Source organism: Microtus ochrogaster, chromosome 5 (assembly GCF_000317375.1).
Source record: "Microtus ochrogaster isolate Prairie Vole_2 chromosome 5, MicOch1.0, whole genome shotgun sequence".
Lineage (NCBI taxonomy): Eukaryota > Metazoa > Chordata > Mammalia > Rodentia > Cricetidae > Microtus > Microtus ochrogaster.
This window is the reverse complement of record NC_022012.1, coordinates 41335990-41360516: the sequence shown is the minus strand read 5'-3', so window position 1 is coordinate 41360516 and position 24527 is coordinate 41335990.

The following is a 24527-nucleotide window of genomic DNA, read 5'->3' as shown; positions in this document are numbered from 1 at the left end:
CTCCTCTTCCTCCTCCTCCTCCTCCTCCTCTTCTTCTTCTTCTTCTACTTCTTCTTCTTCTTCCTCTTCTTCTTCTGTTTTTTTGAGACAGGGTTTCTTTGTAGCCTTGGAGCCTGTCCTGGAACTAGCACCTATATTTGACTGACCTCGAACTCACAGAGATCTGCCTGCCTCTGCCTCTTGAGTTCTGGGATTAAAGGCATGAGACACTACCACCTGGCTCAAACAAGGGTCTTCTTAAACTCCAGGCACAACCCTGAGTTTCGGTATGTCTCTTCTAGGCCACCTTTTGTGCCAACACTGAACCCACAGTCTACACCCATCTCAGCCTATCCCAGTTATCTACATCTCTTTTAGCTGTTATAGCTTGCTCTGAGTTTTGACTTCGAACTTGAAGAGGGAAGATATTTTGCGTTCCTCCTCTTTAGATGTGTTTTCCCCTAATTCTGGAGGTTAACATTGCATACCTCATGTATGGTAGGTATATGATACCTTTAATCCTTGTTTTTATAGTAGATACTGAGCAGATAGATGCTACGGTGCCCTTCTCTATATGTACATTATCCTATTTAATCTTCATATAATCTAATGGAATGTTACTCCCTCCTTTTAAAAATTAAAAATATTATTTTTAATGTGTATGGGTCCTACGCCTGCATGTGTCTGTGCACTCAGACATGCCTGTTGAGGATGATGGATTCCCTGGAACTGGAGTTACAGATGGTTGTGAGCCACCATGTGGGTGCAGGGAATTGAACCCCAATACTTTGGAAAAGCAGCCAGCACTCTTGCCCACTCAGACATCTCTCTATCCCCACTATCTGCTCTTTATATATGTGAAAACCAAATCTCTGGAGAGATTAAGCCATGGCCTAGCCACACAGCTGATCAGTGGCTGAGTGTTGCTACAAGTATGGGGGATTTTCCCAAAGCCCATAGTCTGTCTGTACCCGGGCATCTCACACTTTTCCTTTTGTGACCTGTTTTGCCTTAGAAAAAACTTAAACAACCTTCAGTATATAGACATACAAGTCAAGTATCTACTGATGATAAACCATAAAGAAATTTATTTTAAAACTATTCTTTGGCATACATATACTTTTCCTCCTTATTAATAACAAAGACAGATTTACATACTAATGAGACAGACATGCTTGTTTGTCTAATGCAATCCGATCCAAGGATACGTTAATTTGATGCATGCTGAAGAATGGTGGTAGGGAAAACATTAAAAGTCTTTGTTTTCTGTAATTAAGCCTTATGTTTCTATAAGAGCAGAAAAGCCTGTATGTATCATACAAACTGAAAGCGTAGCATACGGTAGTCTGGCGTCTGAGCCCTGGGGTTTCAGGTAGCATTCTTTGGCATTGTGTGCTGTGACAGCATGCTTGGTGCAGACTGCACACGCTGTGTGTTCAGAACGCAGGCTGCAGTGAAGTCGCTTGATGCCACATGGGTGAACTTTGCCAGAAACACCTTGGATCGTCCCGACTTCGTTGTTTTTAGCTGTTGTACATCCTGACATTCTTTTACTGTTGCCAAAATTTTCACAACCCCCAAATTTCACAGCACCTTTCCCTTGGGTCCTGACTCCCTACCGTTTGCAAAGCTTTGTCCTATACAAGTAGTCTAGAGCCAGCCCAACTCTCACTGGATGTATCCCAACCCTCAGGCAGGCTGTACAATAAGCAACTTCCAGTTCTTAGCACGCTTTGGAGACATAGCAATGGAGTAGCTTGGAAAGATTACATCTCCCTCCTGCTTGAGTGGAAGAAATGCCCAGGGCAGCTGAGGCCAGCCTAGTTAAGCAGAGATGTAAATATTAGCACAGATATTATGTGAAAGGTCTTTAAAGAATACGAACGGTCTGGCCAAGGGGTAGAGGGAGGATCCAAGAAGTCCCATAGCAGCTGGAGAATCAGAGGCACGGTGAGGGACATGGTGAGACACGCCAGGATGTCCTGTCTGTCAAGGAAGGACTTCCTGAGTACATCCAGGCTAACAGAAGGCAGGGGAGTCAGTTGGGTCCAATGGAAGAAAATGCTGGTGGGGAACAGAGGCTGAATAAATAGCAGAGAATTGGCATTAGTGTTGCTGAAGACCAAGGGGACATGATGAAAGGACACATCAAAATAAATAACTGATAATGCGGGTAATTAATAATAATAATAAGAGTGGTTGACTGTGTGTTTATCACAGACCCGGTGCTGTGTGATGTCAACAGGTGGGAAATATCTGCTCTGAACACATGGGTCTCATCCTTTCAGAACTCAAAGGCTGCCTCCTTCCCAACACTTGACTGTTGACATCCAAAGGGCTTCCAGCTCTCTGCGTTCATTCAGCAAGCATCTGTCCTATGCTTACTGTGTATAGGACACCAGAAAGGATGATCCAGCTGGGACAGAGTTCCAGTGTAGTCAGGACCAAGGTTCGTGTGTAGCTGTGGCACCGTTGTGTTGTTGTGTTGTTACAGAAGTGTATATGGGAGGCAGTAAGTGGAAGACTGTTAAAAGCAGGAAGATTAGATAGGTAGGGCCAGCAGAAGAACGCTGTGATCAGAGATAATGGGTTCACAACAGCTTGGCTGTTGAAGGCTGGCTAAATAGAATCCCCGCACATGCCTAGAATGGTGTCTGTGAGGAGCTGCAACAGGCTAAGCCTAAAAGATACAGTGGAACAAGTCGGTGAGAAGTCTTTAAAAAGCACCGGAGAACATGAGCAGCCTAGACGAGGGAAGATGGAGCTTCTCCGAACGCCTGCAGCAGCCACAACTCACATTTACTTATCGAGTTTCTGCTATGTGGTGGGTATGGAATTTGTCACTAAGATTAATGATGAGCAACCCAGAGCTGGTGTCTGCTTCCTGCATAGGCTGACCCTTGCTCCAGTTCCCTTATTTCCTTGGTATAATTATTGATAGCTTCTGCTTTTATTCTGAACCATATTCCTGGGATGGAGATGTAGCTCAGTTGATGGAATGCTTGCCTCGTCTGCACAAAGCCCTGGTTACCATCCTCAGCACCGCATCAAAGCTGAACATAGCAGTGCAAGTCTACGATCCCAGAACTCAGGAGGTAGAGGCAGGAAGATCAGAATCTCAAGGCCACCTTTGACTACCTAAGGAGTTAAAGGCCAGCCTGAGCTACACAAACTGTGTTCCTATTTATACAATATGTTGACTAGTCTAGCTACTGGTGCAGTTTCAGTCTGATGCAGAAAAAGACCATTCATCAAATAAGCACAAATCATAAAAATTCAAGCTGGCCAGATGCTATGATACAGAAGCACTAAGTGACAGCCAAGTGCACACTGGGGGGAGACCCCAGGCTCCTAAGGGCTTTAGGCTTCTCTTCAGGCAAAATGAAAATACAAGTTTTCAAGTTGGAGATCAGATCTCAGCTTAGCAAGTCAAGAGATTTGTGTATTTGTCAAAGGTTTATCTCCTTCTTTTTTCATGTCTTCTAGTTATTAATACTAAGAATTAGAAAAAAAAAGGGATGCTTTCCAATAGCATTTCACAGTGCATGTGAGCGTTCTCAGATGTATCTTCTCATCGAGAGGCAGAGTGGAAAGGACAAGGCCAGGATGTCAGGCGGAGGGAGTGTTCTGTCCTGACTCTGCCTTGTCGGAGCTGCCTGAAGTGTGAGTCACTTCCAGCAGTACTGCAGCTCTTTCATGCTGAAGTGGAAATGGTCACAGTGACATGGGTGACTCTGAGCATTAGAAGTGATGTGAGTCAAGCAACTAGCACAGTTTGGACCACAGTATGCATTAAAACACAGAACCCATTGGTATGCACATTTCTGACCCTGTGGGAGAGTCTAAGCATGGGTGTTGCACCTGGTGGGAAATGCGCTTGGCAAAGCTGGGCATAGCATGGGGAGCAGGAGACAGTGGAGGCTGAGCAAAGGATCCGTGCTCTTCAACTACTGAAAAGAAACGGAATTAGGAACAAATATTCACCCTGGTCAGTTCAACTTGATGTCCTTACAGACCAGAGTCAGCTAGCGTGATGGCTCAGCTGGGAAAGGGTTTGCCACACAAGCATGGAGCCTGAGTTTGGATTCCTAACACCTACACAAAAAGATGGGCATATTGATGTGTGACTGTGATCCTAGCACTGGACATGCAGAGACAGGAACATCCCTGAGGTACATTGGCTGGCCAGGATAGCCAAATTGGTGAATTTTCCCAGTAAGGGAAACCAGTGGAACAAGAGGGTTGATAGGAGCATCTGGTCTCCTCCACATACACAAGTGCACACTATGCAGGCACCTCTTCCTCAGGAGAACAACACACACACACACACACACACACACACACACACACACACACACACGAACAAGAATCAGCAAGCGTGGTGGGGCTGTGAAGAGACATCGGTTGGGGCTGGGGAGACAGTGCAGTGGATGAAGTACTTGATTGTGAGAACCTTGGTTCTGATTCCCAGAACCCAAAAAGCCAAGGCCAGATACAGTAGGGCATGCATCTATAATCCCTGTATTTCTGCAGGAAGATGGGAGCTAAAGAAAAGAGAATTCAGAAGCTAGCAGGCCAGGCAGCCAGCAGTGAGAGACCCTGTCTCAAACAGGGACTGACATCTGAGGTTATTCTTTGACCTGCACATCTGTGCCATGACACACATGCATGTCCACATGAACATGAAATATCACACACACACACACACACACACACACACACACACACACACACAGCAGAGTCAGCACTCCTGGTGGAGCTGTACAGAACTATAAGGGTCATTATATGCAACACCTTTCAAATCCAAGTTGCTCTCCACAATTGACTATGTGGTTACCCAAGAAGTCAGTGAGCGAGTGTGGCATCCACAGAAGTCACTCTACAGCATCCTGTCGTTTGTCCTCGTCCTCACTCCTCTGGCTTGTGAGCAGAGGGTCGGTCCTCAGAGTGGTGAGAAAGGTAGGTAGTACAGCCCGTACCTCAAGAAGATGGGGACAGAGCAGCCTAGCTGGGGTTGAAGAGAAAAAGAAGCCAGAGGTCTGTGTGGGAGGGTGAAGCTGGGGGTTAACACTGCAGCCCAGTTGGTATTTCTGAGTTAGATATATGTCTGACCACCTCTACCCATTGTCTAGCTGGTGTGTTGACTGGGGGCCCGCCAGTCCCCAGTTCACTTTCTTCCTCATTTCCCTCGGTTGTTCTGCATTGTACGGATTTTCTAGTCCAGTCAACACAATGGCTCACTGACTGCCTGGCCTCAGCCGTAGGAATTAGCTGGCTCATACCTCTAGAGGTCCAAGGTGAAGGTGCCTGTCAGGCTTCTTCTGAGTTTCTGATGTCTCTGTCTATGGCTTGGCTTGTAGATGGCCACCGCTTCTCCTTGTCCTTACATGGTCTTCCTGGAGTACGCTTTTGCCTCTGCCCCAATCTCTTGCAACAAAGCCAGTCTAACTAGATAAGAGCCCACCCTCATGATCTCATTTTATCTAAATTACCTCCTTCCTCCAGAAAGACTCTTTCTCCAAATACACTCCTATTCTAAGGTACTGAGAATTGGGACTTCAACATTTGAATTGAATTTGGTGTGTGTGTGTGTGTGTGTGTGTGTGTGTGTGTGTGTGTGTGTGTATACAGATAGGGCATGACTTGGCTGATAAACACATGGTTTGGTCTTAGTCCCTGGAGAAGGAAGGAGGATGAGTTGCATGGCTGTTGGGCAAGTGACTTGAAGAGGACCATGTTGAGAGAAAGCTCTCTCCTCTAAGCTCTGCAGATCCCTCTCCAAGAACTCGTGGCTTGCCCTGAGCCCTCAGGTAACGAGTCCGCCTCCTCCGGCTTTCTTTAGGATCGAGGCTTTGCTTCTGTGTCTCTGGTATGGGAGCAGGTATCTATTCTAGAATTTTCTTTCATCTGAGATTGCTCCAATGCATTTGTCCTTTGCAGAGAGAGATTCTTTTACAACAAAGGAACTACCCTGAGGCATGGTGCGCAGCTCACAGAGGGCCGGGAGCCAGGGCCCAGGAAGTTGCTGCCTTTCTTTCCTCCTAACCCTTCCCTGCTTGGTGCAGGAGGAGGCAGGAGACCACACCTGTGTTTGTGGTATCCCAGGCGTGCTGAGATCTGCAAATATGCCATTAGCTCACCAGGTTGGCACAGAACGGCTGCATCCAAAGGTGATTTAGCACAGGTAGGATCCTACTTAGAGATGGGCAGCTTTCCAAAGATTTGTTCCTAAGTTACTTTTATGAATGGGGAATGTTTTCTACACAGCAGACACATTGATGTCACTGGGAATTTCCCAGGAACTTGTCTATTCAATGTACATGTAACTAACTGAATGAATATGATTTTTTTTTTAGTCTCTGACACCCAAGTGCTACATATGACATTGTTGGGGTGAGAAAATATGCTGTGTTAACTGTGTATTGGGACCATAGCTTCTCCCTCATCCACATAATTCCCCTGACAGTGGCTTGTGGAAAACAGTGTTTTATGGGAGAGAAGAACAGGGCAACAAGGGGTCAGATATTTCTGAATAGCTGTGAAACAATATGTAAAGAGAGAAAATTATTTTAAAAATACAAACGTAGGCTCACCTACTTGATTCCATCTGTGTCTCTTGTGCTTTCATGACTATGAAAAATACTTGTGAAAAAAACTTGGAGGGATGAATGATTTGTTTTTGATCATGGTTTCAGAGGCTTTATTATTTCATTTTATTTCATTTTTGGTTTTTCAAGACAGGGTTTGTAATAGTCCTGGCTATCCTGGAACTAGTTCTGTAGACCAGGTTAGCCTTAAATTCAGAGATCTGCTTGCCTCTTCCTCCTGAGTGCTAGAATTAAAGGCTGTCTGGTTTCAGAGGTTTTAAACCATTCTTGCTCCATTGCTGTGGGCCCGTGGTATAGCATAGCCCGTGACAACCTGGAAGCAGAGAAACTGAAGAGAGGAAGGGACAGGGGATAAGGTCTATCCTCCAAAGGCATTCCTTCAAGACCTAATTCCTCCAAAAAGGCCCCACCTCCCAACATTTCTGTCAGTTTCCAGGAATTCCATCAAATTTCAAATTCATCACTGGATTAGTGCACCTTGAAGGCAGAGCTCTCTCGGTCCAGTGGTTTCCTCAAAGCCCCACCTCTGAACACTGCTTGGTTAGGGGATAGAACCTTCAATATATGAGCCTTGCGGAAGATACTTCATATTAAAGATGCAAGTGTATCACAGTGACCCTGCAAGATAAAGATTTTGAACTCTTTCTGAGAGAAATGTAATCTGAAACTTAGAGATGACAGGTGGGTTCTTCGGGACCGAAGAATTGCACCCCTCGGAATGCCTTGCCGCTCACAACTGTGGCCGGCTTGCAGGTCATCTCCTCTCCAGCTTGGCAGTGGTGGGGACTCTGGGCTCTGGGTTTAAATCTCCAGATGACTCATCTCAGATGACAAATCTGCTGTCCTCTGGTAGAGACCATAACCTCGAGAAAGACTATAGCAGGAAGTTCCCGCTGTCATGCCAGGGCCAGGCAGAGGTTTGAAGACCATGGCAGGCCTTGCAGATTGCAGAGGTTTTAGAATAAATGGCTACTTTCCTCCTTGGTGATTTCCCAAGGCCACTGAGGCCTGACAATTCTGGCAGGGAAACCAGATTGAAATGAGTCCCTTCTCCAGTCTGCCCAAGAGGTAGGCATTAGTTAGAGAGCTAAAGACCTTTCCTGCCTGCTTCCTGTGCTTAGAACACGGTGTGGGGAGGTAGGGAAGAAACATAGCCATCATTTCAAAGGCATTTTTGCTTCTGCTTGGGACAAAACAAATAAATAAAAGATCCGACTCCAACCTGGAGCAATTGATACAGAAAGTTTAAAAGCACCTTGGGTGGACTCAACTATAAAAGTACTTGTGGTTCTCAAACCCGGGTGGGTTCTCTCAAGAAGGAGGTCTGCCGTGCTTCTGATAAATGTTGCTGATTACAACAACGCAGAAGTATTCCATGTTTGGTGCCTCTAGGTTTTTTTTTTGGTTTTTTTTTTTTTTTTGGTTAGGAATTTGGGACTGGGATGGTGGTTAATGTCTGACCTAAGTTTCTAGCTAGGGAATAGAAGATCCCAGACGAGGCTCATTTTCTTTGTGATCAGTTGCTTTTATAGTTACATCATAAGGGACTAGAAAGAGGTGACTTTTTAAAAAAAAAAGATGTGTTGGTGGGGAAGAACACAGAGAGCTGAGTCCATGGACAAGCATCCATGTGGAACAGAAGCCAGAGGATAGGGAAGGATTTGGGGACCAGCTGTGCGGAAGACGGGGGGGGGGAGGGTTGAAGGGATAAAATTTGGGGGTCTATGATTGGCAATAAGGGAATGCAAGAGAGACTGTCAGATAATGCCTGGGTATCTACTGAGATTATTTGAAGGAAGAATTTATTTGGGGTTGACAAGATGGCTGAGCCGATAAAGGAACCTACTGTCAAACCTGACAACCTGAGTTCTATCTTGGGGACCACATGGTAGAAGGAGAAATCCAGTTCCTGAAAAGTTGTCCTCTGCTCTCCACTCTTGAGCTGTGGCTTGCACAGGCATGCAGTCAGGCAGGCAGGCAGGCAGGCAGACAGACAGACAGACAGACACACACACACACACACACACACACACACACACACACACACACACACACACCCTCCGCTTTATATAATTTCCTAGGCATCTAGCCCCTGTAGTTGACCCACTGTGGTGATCTGGGGCAGGAACTCTAAGCTTGCTCTATATTGAAAGACCAAATAAAGTCCCAAACCCAGTAGACCTTACAGGGGCCTCTTTTTGGCCAACAAAAAATTATGAGTTTTGGTGCACAGAACTGAATTCACATTGGCCAAGAACCAGATAAGCCCTCCTTTGTCTCATCTGTCTTGGGCAGGACACAGAGCTCCTTAAGGAAGCATCCTTGTCTCTGGGGATTCTAGATGAGGACAAAAGGAAACAAGAGGGCAAGCAACCTGCTGGGGAGGCCAGGACGTTCTAAGGCTTGAAGCTGATGTACTGTTTGCAGTCTTTGGTTGCTTTTACAGGGACATGGCTCCAACACCAGGGGGGACCAGAAGGGTCAAGAAGTGCAAATCATAAACAGAGTGAAGTGGTATGAATCAATCTGTGGTGACCTAATAGGCAGGAGGACAGCCTGCTGATGGAGGCTACAGAAGGCCCAGGGACGTGCAGGGCTGCGGGGGATCAGCGCCAGGAAGCTCCACCTATCTGCACAGCCAGATTTGATCAGGACGAGCAGGTGCTGTCAAGGAGTGCCCCAGGGTAAGGTGAGCTGGCAGTAGGCAGCTTCTCTCTCCTGCAGCTTCAAGGCCCTGTGAGGTTGAGGTTGAAGATCCGAGTCTTGTTACACTTAACATGTGATAATCTTTCAGTCTTTTTTTTTTTTTAACCTGAGATTAAAGCATGAGCCTACTTCTATCCTTCAGTATATTTCTATAGCATCCTTTGTTTTGTTTTGAGACAGGGTTTCACTGTGTAAAACAGCCTTTGCTATTATAGAACGAGTTCTGTAGACCCCGCTGGCCTTGAACTCACAGAGCTCCACCTGCCTCTGTCTCCCTAGCGCTGGGACTAGCCCAGCTCTATGGCATCTTTTAACAGGAGCCTCATGGCCTTCAGTTCTGTGGGTGCCTATGAACATTGAGTTTTTTCTCTGTTGAACTTCTGGTCAGCTGTAAAACTGAAGCCTTGTAGTCATCACTTCATCCAACATCTTTGTTTAACAGCAATCTCTGAAGACACTTTTAATTATTTTCTTACGGCTTTTTCTCTCTCTCTCTCTCTCTTATTTCATTCTTTCTCTTTCTCCCAATTTTTTGGAGAAAGGGTCTCACTTAAGTGTCCCAGGCTAGCTTAGCTTCATAGTTCTTCCATCTCAGCCTCCCTAGTGCTGAAATTATGAAGGTGCACCTCCACCCTTGACATCTCAGATGCAGAATCATTGCTTCAAAGGTTCTTGCTATGCGCTGGTCAAATGCCCCCTTCTGTCCTTCACAAGCCCACTGTCAGACTGCTAGACTAATGCATACCTCTGCTAATTGGTGACTTTGCCCATCCTATGCTTTTACCAGCATTCTTCCAAGGAGACAGCGGCCTTTCCAGATTCATGCTCAGCTTTCTGACAGCATAAGCTTCAAACACGGAGGCTAATTTATTTGTGTTTATTGAAAGAGCTCAGCATATTCACCCATAGGGAGAGCCAGAGCCTGGACAAAGAAAGCTGAATTTGACCAGGCAGCCATCAATACTGGGGGGGGGGGAGACCTATGTAGTAGGAAGTATTTATTTCATCATTCCCCAAAACCCAGCATAGCAAGCTGCTGGGCAATAGCCCTCCTCCCAGAACTATTGCTTAGGAATGCTTCCTGGCTGATCAGGAAATGAGAGAACAAAGTGAGGCCACACAAAGGCGGGCTTAGCACACTGGAAGGCCAGTGATGTGCAAAGTCCCTGACGCTAAGCAGAAATGAAAACCTTAATGGCGAGACACCCAAAGAAAATGTATTCCATATGCACTGGCTTGCCGATAGCAGAGGAATACAAAAATAGTTGGGGATCAGCCAGAAGGAACGGGCACATGATATCAGACATTTGGGACTGGCTTTCCACATGCTGGTACCAGTTTTGACTGAAGGTGCTTGGAACACTGAGTATGACCTTGCCTGGAATTAGGCATGATGTGGGCTTGTGTATACTACAGCTATTTAAAATAGTCCTAGGAGCCACACTATGTTGGGCAAGGCCTCTAGGGGTGGAATGTCCACTACCCATGCATTGAAGTGAAGATTGGGATGTCCATCCATCCCCTAGAGAAGAGAATGGATGTGCTGTGGAATTTAATAGAGTGCCTGCTTGTTCAGTGTAGGAAAACCTAGTTCTTATATCAATCCTGTCTGGTCCAGTACCTGTTGTTTTCTTCACACCAATGTCTGTGTGGAGCCCGATGTCCAGATTTTTGGTGGCTGAGAACAACTAAGCCCAGCAGCCATACTGAAGGCTGGCCACTCTGGCCGATGTACTGTGATGGGCTTCTTACACTGTTCACATATGCATCCATGGTCGCAGGGACACAACCAGAATGCTAGTGAGGCTGGCTCCGGGGTAGAATGGCCACCGGAACTCGGTATGCACTTGTTTGTAATTGATGACCTCAATCCTTTTGGTCATTCCCAAAATTTAGGACATTCCCAGAAATCATCTTGGCGGTGGTGGGTGGATGGTGATAGAACCCCTATTTTCTCTGCAGTGAAAGCCAGACAATGAGGCCCTTGGAGATAAGTCCTTAAAGATATGGCTCAGCTTCTGTCAGAGTGCCCATGGGACTCCCAGCTATGGCTAGAAGAAATGATCCCCCCTTTCTCTCTGTCTCTCTGTCTCTCTGTCTCTCTGTCTCTGTCTCTGTCTCTCTCTCTTTCTCTCTCTCTCTCTCTCTCTCTCTCTCTCTCTCTCTCTCTCTCTGTGCATATATATGTAGGTAAGCCTTGGGTGGGTGTCATCTCTCAGGTTTCAGCCTTTTTTTTTTTGAGGCAAAGACTCTCACAAGGATCTGGGGTTCACTGATCAGGCTGCCTTAGGGATAATCAGCCTCCCAGCCTCAAGCCACTGTCCCCAGCTCTGTCTTAACTGAGAGGCCCTGGATTACACTGAAGGTCCTCGTCCCTGCCTAGAAAGAACTTTACCAATAGAGCCGTCTCCTGGCCCTGCTTTTTTCATTTCTGACTATTTTGTTTTTATTATTTTTTTTCAGGTTAGCATGCAAGGTGATGGATTTCATAAAGCCCTCTTCCTATGGAGGTGTCTCCAGGCCTTTGGCTTGCCTTTTAGGAAGCTTCCAGGGGTGGAGGTGAGCAGAATAGGGGGAGAAGAAGGAACGTAGAAAAAAATAAATTTGCCCAGAATCTTGGGCAACCTAGAAAATTGGCAGCACCTTACTTCTCTTCTTGTTAGAGGCTCCTCAAGTCCCCAACTTTCTCCCACAGAAACAGGCATACTGCTGACTAAGGAGAATCTTGCTGCTGACTTGCTGTTTTGCTGGAAAAAACACTGGACAGACAAGAAAAGGATTTTTTTTTCTATTTAAAAAACAAAACAAGACAAAAACCGAAGGCACAAAGCTTTTATCTTAAGTGCTGGGGGATTGACTGCCCTGAGCAAAATGGAGAATGACTGTTGTCTACCAAAGGACTCTAGGTTCTCTAGTCTGGGGACTAGAAAGTGATCCATTTCAATCTGTCCCCAGACTCAGAGGCTCCAAGGGTGTGGCACGCGTGGAGGTTGATGGGAGGTGGGAGTGTGAGAAAATGCTAGGGGGTCATTCCATTTAGTTCTCTGGGCATTGGAGTACCACGCCCATGTTGCAGGTGGGGACGCTGAAGTTGAATGCGATGTGGTTACTTATGTGTGACCACACAGTTCACAAGCATCAGAGCTGGGATTCGATTCCTATTAGGGTCCATATTCTTCATCTCTACCACCCAGCATCCCACTTCTCAGGGATCAAAGGTACATGCATGCTGGGGCTGTAACTCAGTTGGCATAGCGCTTGCCTAATACGCACAATGCCCTGGGTTCCATCCCCAGTACAGCATACATGGGCACAGAGGCATGCTCAGAAACATTTAAGGTCATCCTTTGCTGTGTATTGAGTTTGGGGTAGCTTGGGCTACATGAGACCCTACCTCAGTTAATAAAATAAAAAAAAAACTAAAAGGTGCATGCTCTAGGGAGGAATATCTATCTATCTATCTATCTATCTATCTATCTATCTATCTATCTATCTATCTATCTATCTATATGATAATATATTATATTATATATCTATATCTATCTATTTATATGATAATATATTATAATATACGTCCTTTTGTTAAGAATTGCAGATAAGTGCTGATGGCAGGGCCTCTGGGAGTGTTTCCAAGTCAGCCAGTATGATTAAATAGGATCAATAGGACCCAACCAAATGGCCTGTTGATTTTCTAGCCTGTCCCTGAGTAGGAGCAGGCCAAAGAGATTTGTGGTCAAAGGTACAGCCTGGGCTTGCTTGCTACCTCTTCCTTCTGGGATGACTCTTTGTTCTCAAAGAGTGAACAGTCTCCAGAGAGATTCCTCAGAGTAGGTACAGCTCACCCCCACCCCTGAGCCTGTGAGTAGATTTGAGAGGCAAATCCTTGTTTGGCTGAAGGAGGAAGAATCATGAAAACACACTGGGCTTTAGAAATGTAAATATCCACACAGCTAGACGGATGAGGACTGTGGAGAGGTGCCAGAGGATGTGAGAATCTGGCAGACAGAGATGGATGAGAAGGACACGGAAGTGGGAGAACAGGAGAGACAGCCAGCAGGGAGGAAAGAAGCTTGGGAGTGGCTGAGCCGGGCATGCTCTGGTGTTCTGAGGGAATGGGGAGACCTTCTGACGGGGTCTCTCCCTGGGGGTAAGGAGAGACCAGCTGCCTGAGCAACACAGAAAGAGGCTCACAAAGGTGCTCAAAAACTGCCTGGAAGAGTAGACATGGCTCATGCCAGGAACTGAGTTCCAAAGGACTTGGGAACTTGTTAGGAAAACACAGTCTTAGGTCCTACCCAAGGCCCACTGAGTTAGCCACACTGGGCCCAGTCCAGTGTTTTGTTTCTACAAGCCCTTAGATGGTTTGAGTGTATGCCACTCAAATAGAGGAACGGAGCGAAGGAGGAGGTAAGATTAAGAAAGTGAAGAATTCTAGAGTCTAGGAGGAAAAACAAAGACAAAGAGCTCAGATCTTGTTCTAATGCGAAGAGGGCACAACGCATGGAAAGTATGGTGTGGCGCTGCCTTCGATCTGGATGGAGCAAGGTAGGGCATGCAGAAAGCAAGAACAGCTTACCAGAGGGTCAGTGAGCCAGCCCAGGAACTAACCATCTGATTCAAGGGCTGTTGATGGTGTTGATGGAATCAGAGCACTAACTGACTCACCCATGTCTTTGACAGTGTTTCTGTGAATGCACAGAAGAGATCTGGGCATGGCAGAGTCGGGATTCAGTGGGCTTAGAGCCCCCTATACTCATTCCCCTTGTCATAGAACAAATTGAACGAAGGCTAACATGCCCAGAGCATCTTCTGTTCCATTGCTGCTATTTTCTCTTCACTCACCTATGGCTGCTTGGAGACACTCTCCCCTGGTTGGCAAACTCATAGGAGATAAGCCTGGATGCCATGCAGAATGTTCAGGCTTGGAGTGATACACCTTAAACACGGTACAGATCTGCATGCTGGGGGCGAGGGCCTTCTTTGTTTACCGCCGACCCTGAAAAGAGATGGGTGGACTGACAGCTAAACCATGGCACTTCTGCTTCAGTTGCTTTAGTTAAGGGGCTAATTAATGCCCAGATAACCTATACAAGCAGAATCTCACCTCTCTGTCAGCCATCCTCAGCAACAGAGGGCCTGGGCTCCAGGTATTGCACACCTATCTCTTGCCAGTACAAATCCCTTAAAATAATCTCGGGAAACTTTCGCAGATGTAAAATAACCATTAAGGTGCTTATAGTTTTGAAAATGTTCAATTTGGGCCTTTATAATGTAGATTCAAATCTGCTCTGGAGATCTGCTTGAGGAAAAAGCACTTTGTATAACTTCCCATTTGGCTTAGCAGGCAGACCACCTGCAGGCCTCTTAGGGACCCCACTCGGAGACCCACTGTGTTAGCAGCCAGCCTGGGTAGAGAAAAATAGCTGCTCTTCCTCTCAGTACTTCAGGAGAACTGGCTAATGAATTAAAGGAGGGTTGAAACACCCAACACCCAGTTGAAAGCAATCTCCATTAGTGTAGCACGCACAACACAACCATGAATTATTGTGTTGATTGGAGGAGACAAGCCATAAATTTCTCCTATTAAACTTCTTGACTCGGAATATCAGGCAGAGACTAATGACTTAAAAATAATACATGCAAATGTCATTGGAATACAGATGACCTGGGTTCTGATCCCAGCAGGGGAAGTCAAGCTTATGACTTAGAGTAGAGAAATACATTTAGGGACTGGGACAGAATGCGTGGGCCCATGAAAGTAATAGGAATATTTTCTGTTTCCTCAGAGAGCGGGGTCTCCAGAGAAGGGAGAGAGGGCTTGAGATCAAGGACATCAGTGAAGAATATTCAAGGAGACCCCTTCCCCAATAGAGAGTTTTGATTCTTGTCTGCTCTGGGTCAGTCACCTTCATGAAGGTTTTCACTAGACAAACCCTCAGAGGACACAGGGAGCACAGCCTCGTCTCTCCTTGTTGCCCTGTGCTTAAATGTCCCTCCTTCATCTTTCTGTATTGGCAACTGAGAGTCACTGCCTCCTCATAACCTGTCCTAACTAGACCCTATGCCAGCATCAAAGTCTCTAGTGGTCTTTTTTTTCCACTTAGCCTTCCATCACACTTCATCCACTGTGGAACCACTTTGACCTCAGAATCCTGTCATGTGCACCTTTGTTTAAAAGAATGTTTAGTACAGGATAGCCCTACCTAGTCTCTGACAGCATAGACTTGATTTTTCTGGTAGGAATCTTGACTGTTTTTCCTCTAGGTCTTTTTGGGGCCCTGTCCCATACCTACCTCAGCATCTGAGTGAGATAGCCTACTGACTCTAGCAACTCAGGTAGGATCAACATTGAATCTGTCACTAAATGAGGTTTCATGGGTATGCATGGCACTTCCTGCAGGAGACAGAGATAGATATAGGCCCTAGGGACTTTGGGTCCCGTCTAGAGAGAAAAGCAATAGTCATGCCTGTATTTCTAAGGAGATGGCTGCCTGCATGATGTCTGGCTCTTGCAGGATGGGGCCCTGCTGCCTGAATTGTGCTTTTTTTTTTCATGCCACCTAAGTCATTCCATCCCATGATACCCTCCAGAGTTCAGCGCTAAGTTTGCTTTGTAGGACAGCCATCAAATGGCAGGGTGTTAGCATTGTCTCTTGCGAGATCCACACCATGGTTCACGCCTACCTGGACCTATGCCAACGCCTGCAGTATGAGGCTGGGGTTCTCCATTAGTCTAACACCCATCTCTGAAGGGGTGTGGCCCGGGTCCTGACCCGGAAGGAACCATCTTTACTCTGTAAGCCCTGCAACCCTGAGGCCTCATGTTGGAAAACAGAGCATCAAGCCCAGTCCAGGAGGTGTGGGGAGGGATCATTTCTTTTCTTTCTTCCCTCACTTCTCCCTCCCCACTTTTTTTTAATTTTTTTATTAACAAGGATGAAAGTAAATGTGAACTCGAAACAATAAGGCATGGAAAATCACAGAAATAACTTAATTAAGTTTTTAAAGATTTCCATGCTTGAATAAATTAGCCTTCCTGCAAATGTCACAACATTCAGGAAAAAAAATTGTAATCAATGGAGCACAATGCTTCTCTGCTCTTTATTTAAGTGAAAGCTCCATTGGTGCATTGCCTTTTGCCCCGCTCCTCCCCAGCAGCTGCTGCTCCCTGGCCCCCTGGCTTCAGGCAAGGGCACCAGACTTTCGGATCAGCATATTCCATTCTGGTTGCTGGGAAGAAAGAAAGATGGAGGATGGTGGGTGGGGGGCAGGGCTGGGAGGACAAGGCAGGGAGACTTTCCTTGGTATATCCTTGTCATAGTCCTGACTGTCCTTCACAAGGTAACCAAGACTAATCTCTCTTTAGAGTTTAGGGGTGTCTTCTAGACTCAGGTTGTCTAGTAGACTTGTCTTCATGCCCTAGAGCCAAGAGGGAGCATGGTGAAAAAATCAGACACGACTCTGAAAGGCAAGGGGGCAAGGGCTAGTCACCTGTCACACCCTCTGAGATTTGTCTCCTTTTCTAGGTCTTTCTTCACAACCGGGGCTGCTTCTGAGATCGGAAGGTCTCGGGAAATGGCAGGATAGGATGACGGGAAAGGGAGAGGGCACTGATGTCCAGCACAGCTGTCCCGCCCGCAGCTGCATGGATGGGTCTCCATGGCCTTCAAGGCAGAAGGCGGCTTCCTAGGCTAATGAGCCCAGCCAGGGCTGATCTGAACGGCGAGTGATGTCATGCTAGCTGCCAGGCCCTGCTATAATGCAGCTGTCAGGGCCCCGTGGGGAAAACTTGGGGAGAAATACGAGAAGCCTAAAAAGCAGCAAAAGGCCCAGTCAAGGGGAGGGAAATGGAATTACAGTAATGCTGAAAGCAAGCACACCGGAGAATTAAAATGCTTTGTTTTGGAACCAGATTCTACTCAACCCAAGTTATTAAATTATTTATTGTTTGCCTCTCCAGTAATGGGAGAGATTGATGGCGTGTGTGTGGGATCAGCCAGGGCAGAAATTGCTTTAATTATCAGATACATTTGGGGGCCACCCCGGGTCTAGGCTGGTGCCCCTGGTGCTTGGCGCTGAGAGTGGTGATGGGATGCTCGGAGCTTAATTGGATCCCTCAGATGCACGCATGGCAGGAACCTGAGAGGAACAGTGTCATGGTCCTCCAGGCTTTCTGGGGTGGACTGTTTCCCTAGGATGTTTCATGACCTCAAATAGTTTGGCTTGTATGGCATGGCGTGTTGATACACAGTGGCTATTTCCAGAACCCCGGGAGCTCACAGTCTGCCATCACTACTGAGTTTGGAGTGAAGATGATTAAGGCTCCCAAAAGAAGATGGGGTAGGATCAAAGATATGGAAGAGTCCCCCAGTCCATTCATCTCTGCCACCCTACATCTTTTGGCACTGTTGGGAAAGCAGGACAAAGATGACAACACATTTCACAGTTGAGGGATGGAGGCTTGGAGCTGTGCCTAAGCCCTCCAGTGGGTGAGTGGCAGGTTCTACTTGGCTTGGCTCCAGAGCCTAACCTTAAAGTCTGTGCTATTGTACTGCACAGCTTGAAGGATAAAGAAGACAGAAGGCAAGGAAGTGAGGTTGCCATGGCTTTGGCTCTCCTCTGACGGTTAGCAAAAGTCTAGTTTTTTCCCAGGAGTCGGCCACCTCCTAGTCAGCAGGACTCAGCTGGAAGGGAGCAGTTCAAGGTTGCCTGTTGATTGATAAACAGATTAATTCAAGGTAGTTTAAGGAGAGGGACTACCCTCCTAATTCCAAACCACAGGATGAGTTGATTTATGACTCAGATCCAGGTGGATCTGGAGAGCCAAAATCAGAGATCAGGGACTCAATTGTGGCAGGGCACCTAGCTCCTCACCTGTCTCTACCTAGTGAATGATCAGGCCAAAGTGCCAGCGATCTGAAACTCTGCTCCCAACCCCTTGTCTCTGACCTGAAGTCATGAGCAATAACAATAAGAAAACCACCCTCAAGTCAGCGTAATACCCTGCCTGTGACATCCTGAGACTCATGGGGCTTGAGATGAATCAACAGTATTAGTGGTTGTTTGTCCAACAGCCAAGAGTGCCCAGGAAAGCAGATCGCCATTGCCAAGACGACTGTGGATGCAAAGGTCTGGGTGGAACACTTTGCTTCCTCAATTAGAGCTGGTTTTCCTTTTCCTGCAAATTTGGGGACTCTTCTGTTATTAATGACCTTTTTGGATTTATGCCCAGGACTTAGAGATATTGTCTTCGGATCCAGGTAATGAGGTCGCAACTGATCCTGAACAAATGGAGGAAGTTATTTAATAATTACTCTGCGCTGTCTGAGGGTGACCTTTCATTTGTCGAGATGAGAGGCATCTGTTTATCCTCATCTCCACGCATAAGACTCTGATATTTTGGGGTTAGTTCTGGATGGAATCCATTTTGCTTTCTGCCGTTGTTGTTTTGTCTTGGCTTTTGACAGGCTTTTTGTTTGAAGGTACTGCTAGATTCTCCATGTGAGGTTGTGACAATGGAAGAAACAGGAGTGGAAACCATGTCAGAAGGATGGAAACAGCCTTTTCTCTTAGTCTGGAGGGTATAATCGACTTCTGGGGGTCAGTAGATGATGCTAGCAAGGCAGTTTGGTAGTGGCTGGAGATCCAACTTTTGGGGGCTTTTCTGGAACTGGATCTCAGTAGATAATCTAGACAAAGCTAGCCTGAAACTAGTTATTCTCCAAATGTTTCATTTATTTACTTATTCTTTTATTTAGTCATGCAGGACTCTACTATGTACCTCAAATTTGATGTGCAACCTGAAATTCTTCTGTTTAAAACTCCGAGTACTACATCACAGCCCTCCAAGGCAGAATATTTTTATTATTATGTTAATGTTTTCACACAATATCTTTTGATCACATTCTTTCCAGTACTCCAAATTCTCCCAGATCCTCCCCAGGTTAGAGGGGGGAGGGAACCAGCAGATTTCCATGGAAATTACACAGAGGAAGTAGAGAGGGGTTCAGGCTGGCTTTTACTCTTTTCCCCCTTCCTTCCTTCCTTCCTTCCTTCCTTCCTTCCTTCCTTCCTTCCTTCCTTCCTTTCTTCCTTCCTTCCTTTCCTTCCTTCCTTTCTTTTAAAAAAGTTCTTTCTTTAGCTTTTATTTTAACTGTTTTTATTGATCTATACATTTTCCCCATTTTCTTCCATCTTTCCCTCTTCCCTTTCACCCCTCCCCCGCTCCCCACACTCCCAATTTATTCAGGAAGTCTTGTCTTTTTCTTCTTCCTAGATGGATCCATGTATGTCTCTCTTAAGGTTTCTTTTGTTGTCTACGTTCTCTGGTGTTGTGGCCTCACTTATGAGTGAGTACATATATTTGTCTTTCTGGGTCTGGGTTACCTTACTCAGGATGGTTTACCCTGGTTCCATCCATTTGCCTGCAAATTTCAAGATGTCATTACTATTTTTTTCACCACTGAGTAGTACTCCATTGTGTAAATGGACCAAATTTTCCTTATCCATTCTTCGGTTGAAGGGCATCGATATGGTTTACAGGTTCTGCCTATTATGAATAATGCTGCTATGAACATAGTTGAACAAATGTCCTTGTAGTATGATTGAGCATCCTTTGGGTGTATGCCCAAAGGTGGTATTGCTGGGTCTTGAGGTAGGTTGATTCCTAATTCTCTGAGAAACTTCCATAATGATTTCCAAAGTGGTTGTACCAGTTTGCATTCCCCCCAGCAATGGAGGAGTGTTCCCTTTATTCCATATCCTCTCTAACATAAGCTATCATCCGTGTTTTTGATCTTGGCCATTCTGACAGGTGTAAGCTGGAATCTCAGAGATGTTTTGATCTGTATTTCTCTTATGGCTAAGGATATTGAGCATTTTAAGTGTCTTTCAGCCATTTGAGATTCCTCTGTTAAGAGTTTTCTGTTAAGAGCTGTACCTTATTTTTTTTATTGGATTATTTGTTCTTTTGATGTCTAGTTTCTTGAGTTCTTTGAATATTTTGGAGATCAGACCTCTGTCAGATGTGGAGTTAGTGAAGATCCTTTCCCATTCTGTAGGATGCTGTTTTGTCTTGTTGACTGTGTCCTTGCCTTACGGAAGCTTCTCAATTTTAGAAGGTCCAATTTATTAATTGTTGCTCTCAGTGTCTGTTATATTTAGGAAGTGGTCTTCTGTGCCCATGTGTTCAAAGTTGATTCCCACTTTCTCTTCTGTGAGGTTCAGTGTGGTTGGTTTTATGTTGAGATCCTTGATCAATGTGGACTTGAGTTTTGCGCATGGCAATAGAAGTGGATCTTGTTGCGTTCTTCTACACACTGACAACCATTTATACCAGCACTATTTGTTGAAGATGCTTTCTTTTTTCCATTTTATAATTTTTGCTTCTTTGTCAAAAGTCAGGGATTCATAAGGTGTGTGGATTTATATCCAGGTCTTTGATTCGATTCCATTAGTCCTCTTGTTTGTTTTATGTCAATACCAGGCTGTTTTCATTACTGCAGATCTGTAGTAGAGTTTGAAGTAAGGGAGGGTGATGTCTCCACAAGTTTCTTTACTGTACAGGATTGTTTTGGCTATCCTGGGGTTTTTTTGTTTGTTTGTTTGTTTTTCCATATGAAGTTGAGTACTATTCCTTCAAGATCTGTGAAGAATTTTCCTGGGATTTTGATGGACATTGCATTGAATCTACAGATTGCTTTTGATAAGATTGCTGTTTTTACTATGTTAATTCTATGCACCCAAGAGTATGGGAGATCTTTCCATTTTCTGGTGTCTTCATCAATTTCTTTCTTCAAAGATTTAAAGTTCTTGTCATACAGGTTCTTCACTTGTTTGGTTAGAGTTACCCCAAGATACATGTTATTTGTGGCTATTTAAAGAATGATATTTCTCCAATTTCTTTTTCAGTCCACTTATCATCTGTATATAGGACTGATTTTTTAAAGTTAATCTTGTATCCTGCTACATTACTGAAGGTATTTATCAGTTGTAGGGGTTCCCTGGTAGAATGTTTGGGGTCACTTTTGTATACTATCATATCATCAGCAAATAGTGAAAGTTTATCTTCTTCTTTTCCAATTTGAATCCCCTTGATCTCCTTTTGTTTTCTCATTGCTCTAGCTAGAAAACCAAGTACTATACTGAATAGATACAGAGAGAGTGGACAGCCTTGACTTGTTCCTGATTTCAGTGGGATAACTTTGAGTTTCTCTCCATTTAGTTTGATGTTGGCTATTGGCTTGCTGTATACTGCCTTTATTATGTTTAGGTATGTTCCTTGTATCCCTGCTCTCTCCAAGACCTTTGTCATGAAGTGGTACTGAAATTTGTCTAAGGTTTTTTTCAGCATCTAATGAGATGATCATGTGTTTTGTTTTGTTTTTTTTCAGTTTATTTATATGGTGGATTTTCATATGTTGAACCATCCCTGAATCTCTGGGATGAAGCCTACTTGGTCATGGTGGATGATTTTTCTGATGTGTTCTTGGATTCAGTTTACCAGTATCTTATTGAGTATTTTTGCATCAATGTTCATGAAGGAGATTGGCCTGTAATTATCTTTTTTAGCTGTGTCTTTGAGTGGTTTGAGTATCAGGGTAACTACAGCCTCATAGAAAGAGTTTGGCAATGTTCCTTCTGTTTCTATTGTGAGGAACAATTTGAGGAATGTTGGTATTGGTTCTTCTTTGAAATTCTGGTAGGATTCTGCACTGAAACCATCTGTCCCTGGGTTGTTTTTTTGTTTTTGTTTTGGTTGGGAGACTTTTGATGACTTTCCATTTCCTTAGTGTTTATAGGTCTATTAAATTTGTTTATCTGATGATTTAATTTTGGTATTTGATACTTTTCAGAAAATTGTCTATTTCCTTTAAGTTTTCCAATTTTGTGTAGTATAGATTTTCAAAATATGACCTGATGATTCTCTGGACTTCCTCCATGTCTGTTGTATGTACCCCTTTTCATTTCTCGTTTTGTTAATTTGGATATTCTCTTTCTGCCTTTTTGTTAGTTTGGGTAAAAGTTTCTCTATTTTGTTGATTTTCTTGAAGAATCAACTCTTTGTATCATTGATTCTATGTATTGTTTTCTTTGTTTCTATTTTGTTGATTTCAGCTCTCAATTTGATTATTTCTTACTGTTGTCTAGTCTAGTGAGTTTGCTTCTTTTAGTTCTAGAGCTTTCAGGTGTTCTGTTAATTTGCTAGTGTGGGATTTTTCCAATCTATTAATGTAGGCATTTAGTGCTATGACTTTTCCTCTTAACACTGCTCTCATTGTGTCCCATAAGTTTGAGTATGTTATGTGGTCATTTTCATTGAATTTTAGGAAGTCTTTAATTTCTTTCTTTATTTCTTCCATGACTCAGTGGTGATTCAGTTGAGCATTGTTCAGTTTCATGAATTTGTGGATTTTCTGCAATTTGTTGTTGAATTCTAACTTTAAGTCATGATGACCTGAAAAGACACAGTGGGTTATTCCTACTTTTTTTTTTATCTGTTGAGATTTGCTTTGTTACCGAGTATGTTGTCAATCCTTCCTTCTTTCTTAAATTGCACCAAAGTAGAAGAATGAAAGACCTAGGTACCTGGAGGAGACACTTCAGCCCTCACCAGAAAGAATACAAGAAACATAAAGGTAGAGGGGACAGTACCATCCAGGGCTTAGGTAAGCTCTTACATATTTCCTGGGGAGGCCCCAGGACTCCTGGGTCTTCAGGATCTGGGAGAGAGGAAGGATAGTACTCAGGGCTTGGAAGAGAAGGCAGCTTGATTTGACTTACACAGAAAACCTCACAGTGTCAATGGCAGGCAGTTTCCTAAGAACCCCAAGCAAACTCTTTTACCTGTTTTTGTATACTTTTAAAAAATACCCCTGGCGGGTACATGCTTTTAATCCTAGCACTTGGGAGGTAGAGGCAGGCCGATCTCTGAGTTCGAGGCCAGCCTGCTCTACAAGAGCTAATTCCAGGACAGGTTCCAAAGCTGCAGAGAAACCCTGTCTCAAAACAAAACAAAACCACCCCCCCAAAAAAAAACAAAACAAAAAAAGAAAACCCTGGCCAACGGCCATTGTGCCTCTTCCTCCACGACTCTTATGGACACTCCCGAGCCCTACACCTCAGCTTGTAAGCTTCTACTCCATCTCCATCTAGTCTCGCAGAATGGATTTTTAAAATAAGATACACCTATGTAGTTACCCAAGACTCCAAGTCAAGAAATGACACAGGAACTTGCATCTCAACATGGTTTCCCAATAGCTAGGTTAGGGAACCAACCCAGGTGTCCAACAACAGGGGCGTGGTAAAGAAAATGTAGTATATATGCACAGTGGAAGCTTTTCAGTCTAAAGAATGAAACCGTGTCCTTTCCAGGAAAACACATCGAAGTGGATGTAATCACATTAAGTTTCAGGAGCTTCTTATTTGTGACGTCTAGGTTTTGTTTGTTTGTTTGTTTGTTTTTGTTTTGTATGTTTTTTGAGACAGTGTATCTTTGTGTAGCCTTGACTATCCTGAAACTCACTCCATAGACCAGGCTGGCCTTGAACTCACAGAGATCTGTCTGCCTCTGCCTCCTGAGTGCTGGGATCAAAGGTATGCACCACCACCATCTGGTTGACTTCTAGATTTTTAAAGATTTATTTTTATTAATATTATTTTTAAATGTGTTTGTGTGTGTGTGTGTACATGTATGTGAATGCGGGTGTCCAAGGAAGCCAAAAGTGTAGTATTTCCTGGAGCTGGAGTTGCAGGTGGTTGTGAGCTGTCCCATAGAGGTGCCGGGAACTAAACTCAGGTCCTCTGTAAGAGTAGTGTTCACTTTTAACCACTGAGCCATCTCTCCAGTCTGTGCTTCCTGGAGTTTGTACAGAGACATAAAATTGTGTATGTATATATGACCTGACAGTAAAAGTGAAGCTGATGAGGGGACAGGGGATACTGGTGTGCTGGAGTAGGGGGAGGAGAGAAAGCAGAAGGTTTGGGAGCATGGGGAGTATTTTCAATATGCAATGTGTACTTGTATGAAAATCTCTTTGTACAACAGGGTACTGTGTACTGTGAATAGACACAGTGAAACACAAATTAACTAGTTTGTTAATGATTACGTTAGTTATTATAGCTATTAATCAACTGACTAACATGCACACAGTCCTTTAACTGTTGCCTGTTGGCTGTCGTTTGCTATTCTGGGCACGAATTTCTATTTGTCCTCATTCTTTTTTTTTTTTTTTT